Below are 6,348 nucleotides of genomic sequence, written 5' to 3'. Positions count from 1 at the left end.
CTGTTTTCACAAAATATTGCTGAAATTTAAACTTCAATAACTTTATTATTTGTTATCCGATTTTGATGAAATCTTCGGCATTTTTCTCAATGAATTCTACTCTATGTATTCAGATACATGTATAAATATTTTTAACCCGGACCATCCCTTTAAAACAACAAAATGGGCTTCTAATAGCCTGTCAAATAATTCAACAAAGCCATCACCTCCTACTCTACTTTGATTATCACTAAACAGGCAGGAAATGTGAGGCTTTTCTTCATCTGTGCGCAAGGTAATCCTACTCACACGTACATCATAGACACTGATGCGCATGTAAGACAGAAGCTGCGTAAGACAGAAGCTGCGTCTGCTGCAGTTGTACTGTGTTCAGTACTTTCCTATATCAATTCACGTTGTGAATTGGCCTGCCTATTTAGTGATGATCAAATTATAACATTTTGGTCTAACACGAAGAGGGTTCAGTTTGTACGGATTACTAGTACTGATCAGACATAATAACTGATGCAAGTGAGCGCACTGCAGGTCTCACCTTGGATGGGTGAACACCCCATATATGTAGGCTGCTAAATATTCATTAAATGGTGCCAAAACTTGGGCAAAGTGGACATCGAAACAGTAATGGGCTTTGAAGAGCCTGTCAAATGTATCAACAAAGGTATCACCTGCCACAAGGACATTTTGGTCCAACACCAAGTAGTGTCGCTTGCTCTTCTTCAAAAGGAAAGGTTGGCTGAACATTTTCTCCATTTCCAGCTGTCATCCTCAAATCAGTTCCTTCCTGAAATATTACAAATTTAAAGAAATCAGTAAAAACCATATCCATCATCTATTTCAGCAAAGGAATATATCAGGCCTTGTCATTTGCAGCAAGCTTTTTATCACTCGCCTTAATTTGGTCTAATAACAGGATAATATTCAGAGCTGCCAGTCATTACTGTTCAAAAACCTGAAATGCAAAAAACCCCAACCCTGTACGGTGAATCCTATTGAAGACTGGCATCTCTGAATATTGACATCATTCGCCTAGAGCTCCCCACACAATTTCTTTACATATTCTGATCTGAAAACTTGATATTCTGAGCATTTTTGCTACCAATGATTAAGATGGGTATCTAAAAAAAAAAATAGATGCGAGTGCGAAGCTCGTGCTGAAAATTTTGATATTTCGATCTGAAAAAAATTGAGTTTAATGGACGTTTTTAATAAACAAGATATATATCCAACAAAAAGACTTTTGCCAAATGAAGCGGGAGTTCTTTTGAGGTCTAGAACTGAAAAAGACTGTTACAATCGAAAGCTCAGCTAAAGCCACTTAAAAGGGTGCATTCAGAATTCGAGTGATTTTGTTGGTCTACATCACACAACGTTGGTCTCTTACGGATGCACACAGCTTGCCTAAGAGTTTAGGTCAAGTGATGAAATCGCTGAAACTCTGAATACATATAAGATATCCAACTCACAAGACCCGCCAATTAAGCCTTGCAAGCTGTTCATTGTTACCTGACAAAGGCACAATTCACTCCAGTGAAAAAAAAAGTAAGTCTACTGCATTTGCACTACAACAAGATTTAATTAAAATTAAAACATGAAAACAACCTCCTAATTATTCAATTTCAAAAAAGTACACTAATGAAAATGCAAATCTGGCTGGAATGCAAGTAAGTGACACAACATTCCTAAGTTGGATGCATATTTCATGATGTTTGATCACATCAGTGTTCCAATTTTGGCAGTTTTAATAACATAAAAAATGGCAGCTTACTGTCAGAAGCTTCATCTTTCATGACCTGTTGTATTGTAGCATAATCCTCCTTGGCAGTGGTGATGATCTCCCTGAAGGTAGTCCCCCATTTTTTCAGAAAATTCCCAGACTCCTTAGGAAACATAAGTGCAAATTCAACATTGATCTGGAATAAAATAAAACACAAACTAATTAATACCACCGTTTCATGATTATCTGTGGATTCGCGCAAAACTCCTCTGTGAGAATCCAAATGGATTTACGCAGGGTGCCGCAAACTTATATCCCTGCCTGGCCAAGGTAGAGATTGGGACAATGTGGCATGCTTGCACAACACAGGAGTGTGTTTGAATTGGAGACATGTTTTTTAGGCACAGTCTCTGAAAAATGGAGAAGCCATGCCAAAGTCTGACAATGGGAAGACCATGCATGTTTCAGCTAATGGTTAAAGTTTGGATCCTTAGAAATCATGAAGTACCTTTCCAGCAATCGACTGCTGTATTCCTTCACAAGGAATTGCCTAAGTAAAATCCTCCACTCCTTTCACAACTTTTTTGTGATGTGATAGTGCAGTGCATCAAGTTAGCAACTCACACACTACCACGTGATTGGCTGCAAGAGTGCACAGCAAAAAAAAGTGAGAGGTTCAATTTTGCATAATAACTTTTAATGAATGCAGTGGCTCTGCCTACTCTGCAAACATTTTGGTACGTTGTAGATTTTTTTAAAAGGTGAAATAATGATAAAGAAATTGTAGATGTCCACATTATATGATACAGATTTCTAAAGCACTACATGTACATCAGGGGGTATAAACTGTATAATAAACTAATTGGCACATTCTACAGAACCATCTATGTTTCTTACCAAGTTGGATTAATCCTTGTATCATGGATACAGGTCTATGAGCTCGGTAATAGAGAGTTCCCCTTTGACCTGTGCCTGCCGATACTCATAAGTTCGCTGAAAGTATTTTCTTATTGTTGGTAAGTTTTCTTTGGTTGGGCTGGCATACTTCATTCATTCAACCTACAAAGTCAAAATACGGTAGATATGAACCAATATAACTATAGGCGGGGAGAGAAGCACTTATAATCTTCAGAATCACAAGGTAGTAAAGCATAATAAAAACTTAATTCTTACAGTTTGATGGATAGCATGGGGTTTTTAAGTTAGAAGGGGAATCAGATTTACCATACAAATTGTATTGATTGGTATTAAACATGAGTTGATTGATTTCCAAGTAACTAGGGTCAGCATATGCTTGGTTAAAATACTAGGTTTTCTGCAGCTGCATCTTTAGTAACTGAGTTACGAGATTTGGCTCTTAAAAAGAAAATCCTGCAAAATGAATTTCCATTGGGCCAGGGTGAATATTCTTCGAGAAAATTGATGTTCCTAAATTGCTTTTGTGATTAGATCAAAATCTTCCACAATCCTATTTCATTAGGTTTCAAAATCTTTAATAGCGAAGTGCAAAATTATCAAGTGATAAAGCAGCTTTTTGGAAGAATATTCACCCCGCTACTGACCCTGTTGTTAATAAGGGCTTACCATTTTCTTTGCATCAGTGTCTTCCAATAGTGCATCATCTATACCTGCTTCATCTTCTTTTTCATCGCTGGTCTTCTTCGGTTTCCTCATTTTCTTCTCCTGTTGCTGTGACATTCTGGAGTTCTTAAGACAAGTTTGGAGGAACCCTTCTCCATCACAATAGAGCACTTCCTGTATTTAGATTTAAAATGAATGTCATTAATTTGTTTAACTACTTTTTTTCCTTTACAAATTACAGATAAAAAAAACTCCCTTCCTCTCTTTACTAAAAAGGCATTAATGAATAACATTTACCATGTTTACGTTTGGGATTGTGTGCCTCATATAGTATTCTAATAAATGATTATTTTAAGTTGTTATTTGATTATAGTAAGGTAAAAAAAAGAAAACAGCATGGCATATTTGTTTTAATCTAACCAATGTGTCATGCTGCTCCACAACACACGCAAATCACTTCAATACACACTAGTCTAGAGACATGTCACTCACAAGTCCCGTAATCCACATAAAGGCCATATTTTGATCATTTTGGTTTCATAATTTATGCAAAATAGGCACCCTATTTCCAATGTTTCCAAAGCTTATACTGCTAAGAAACATGGTTGCAAAAAATGCGCAAAAAATAAAGAAATCTGCAGTTTGTGACAAGATTTTCATTTATCGCAAGCTCCGAGGGTGATGGTATTGGCGAAAAACAAATAAAAAACCCAAACCCTCCGGTTCTGCCGAAGTTAAATGCAAGTCCCCGCTGGCCTGCATTCGACCGCAAGGGGAGTACTGATGGGCGCCGGAACCTCTGCGATGGACAACCATGTATATGGTGCAGCGCATTTAAATATTGCAGAAAAACTTAAGCGGTTGAATTTCGGGTAGTTTACTCTACATGTCAGAAATAGATCTAACTTTATGTACTATCTACAGAAAATCTCATCAAAATGCGAACAAGAATGATGTGATTTTTTACCAGAAAAGGCGATGATGTAAATTTGACGCAAAAAAGGACAGTGCCCTTGTCTGCCCACTCATTCACTTTACAATTTACATGCAGTTTGGGATTTTTTGCATGAAAGTGGCATTTTCAAGGCATGCGAGTGAAAAATAAAGTAGTCCTCTTTTCTCATTTTTTCAGTGACATACGTATCGCAAAAATTGATTTAAAGATGATGGTGTCCGTTGCATCTTTATGATGTTACTGTTAGAATTGCGAAGTTACATGTATATGCGCAGACAAGGGGCTTCAGACCATACATGAAGATCTAACGTTAGATCTAGAATCTAGACTAGACTAATCCACTGACTGAAGTGATACCAAAACACTAACAAGTGAGTTCAGCTGATTTCACTACACTAGAGTGACTAGATCTAGTAGATAGGTCTAGTACACACACAGAAAAAAAATCATACCAATTCCAACAATAACATATTGACCAAGTGCGCATAAAATGAGTGTAATTCCAAGGTCTAGGAGACTGCACGCATGCATGTGTAGCCCCGGGCCGGCTGGGACGCTGCCACGAACGCCAACTACAGTCAAGCGTTCGGGCTGCCGTAGTAGTAGCTCATCATGTAGGAATAGGGGGTGGGTGTCGGGACAGAATAAAATTAAAAAATGAAACTGCCTTCTTGAGTTTGATTTAACAAAAACTACTGTAGTGTAGTCTTTTGTAGATCTAGACTCTATGCGCTGTTTTCAATAACTGTTCTTGGACCTATTTCATAGCTACCAAGTCTCACGCATTATGTGTGAGACTCAAGCATTTTGTACTCTTGTTCATCCCCTCAAATCTCTGTCTCACGCAACTAACACAGCCTATCCCCATAATAGGCCTATATACATTGTACACAATGTCTGTGATCTCATTCAGATTCACAAAAAATCTCACGCATAGCCAAAGCCCATAGGGCCTAGCTGGTCTTTGAACTTGGCATCTCTGCTTAATATTTGTTCTAACAATTATAAAAGGCATTGCCTGTTACTTTTAAATGACTATTAAAAATTGACTGCCCAGATAAACAACCCGTCCGGACACATGCACAACAAATTAATATACGGTACATCATGTCTAGTCTAAAGTAGTCTAACCCAGGGAGCTCCTGCCCGCGAAGCGGGACGGAGCCGCTTCGCGGGCCGGAGCTTCCTGGCCTGGGTTAGGTACCGGTAGAGTCTAACGCTAAGCGGCTAAGTTTAACATCACGTTGTCAATGACAATGGTGACACCAAAAACATCTGATTCTAAGAAGTTTTCTACGACGAATCACAATAAAATAAATATCAACATATTCATCATTATACATATATAACTTCGAGCATACCTTTTAATTTTGCAATAATGTCCTCCGGAACGCTTTTGGTCAAATATTCTTCCATCGCAGCCCGGGATCGCAGCCATTATGAGAGAGAAATTATGGCGGCGTTGGAAGTTTTGCTCTGGTCACGTGATTCCAATTCATTGCAATATGATTGGTTAAAGTTTTAAGTCTTTCCAAAAGAATTAAAACATCGATTGTTTTCGCGGAACGTCCGAGAAATTTTAAATCAAGGCATCACTAAAATAAGTCCTTACGACTTAAATAATTACAAGTCTCACATAAGGTTTAAATTTTAAGTCTCGGGAATTAAGAGAGTACTCTGTATAATGTAAATGATATTTGATTTGATCTATTTCTGCATTCACATCAGTATCAGAATTACAAAATGCATATATACAATATATACAAAGGTAATACATAATTATAACAAAATGAAAATAGTCGCATAGTGTAAATATTGTAAATAAATATCAACAAGATATGTTATATATTTTTCCAAAACAAGATTATGAATTACGAAGATGAAGGCCTCGTAAAAGATATGATTAATGTAACGGCCGCAATCTATGTTTATACGCTGACAATCTATTTTTTTAATCTTGATATTTATTTTATCATCATTTGTTTTGTAACTACCGTGTATTAATGTTTTTGTGAAATGAAGAATGAATGAACTATGAACTATGAGTATTACACAAGCTCTGCTCAACTTCCAAGGGCATGAAGGCTAACCGGTACTA

At 37.3% G+C, this 6,348-nt stretch overlaps 1 long non-coding RNA gene across 1 annotated transcript; it reads right to left on the bottom strand.

Annotated features, from left to right (window-relative positions):
- Window positions 1-492: 492 nt before the first annotated feature.
- On the bottom strand, window positions 493-5,726 carry LOC121414697. Its single transcript, XR_005969894.1, has 5 exons — window positions 5,612-5,726; window positions 3,299-3,469; window positions 2,612-2,773; window positions 1,766-1,910; window positions 493-781 (listed from the first exon to the last, which is right to left on the bottom strand). It is a non-coding gene; the product is annotated as an uncharacterized LOC121414697 (long non-coding RNA).
- Window positions 5,727-6,348: the final 622 nt, after the last annotated feature.

Source organism: Lytechinus variegatus, chromosome 1, assembly GCF_018143015.1.
Source record: "Lytechinus variegatus isolate NC3 chromosome 1, Lvar_3.0, whole genome shotgun sequence".
Lineage (NCBI taxonomy): Eukaryota > Metazoa > Echinodermata > Echinoidea > Temnopleuroida > Toxopneustidae > Lytechinus > Lytechinus variegatus.
This window is presented reverse-complemented; position numbering and strand designations above follow the sequence as displayed.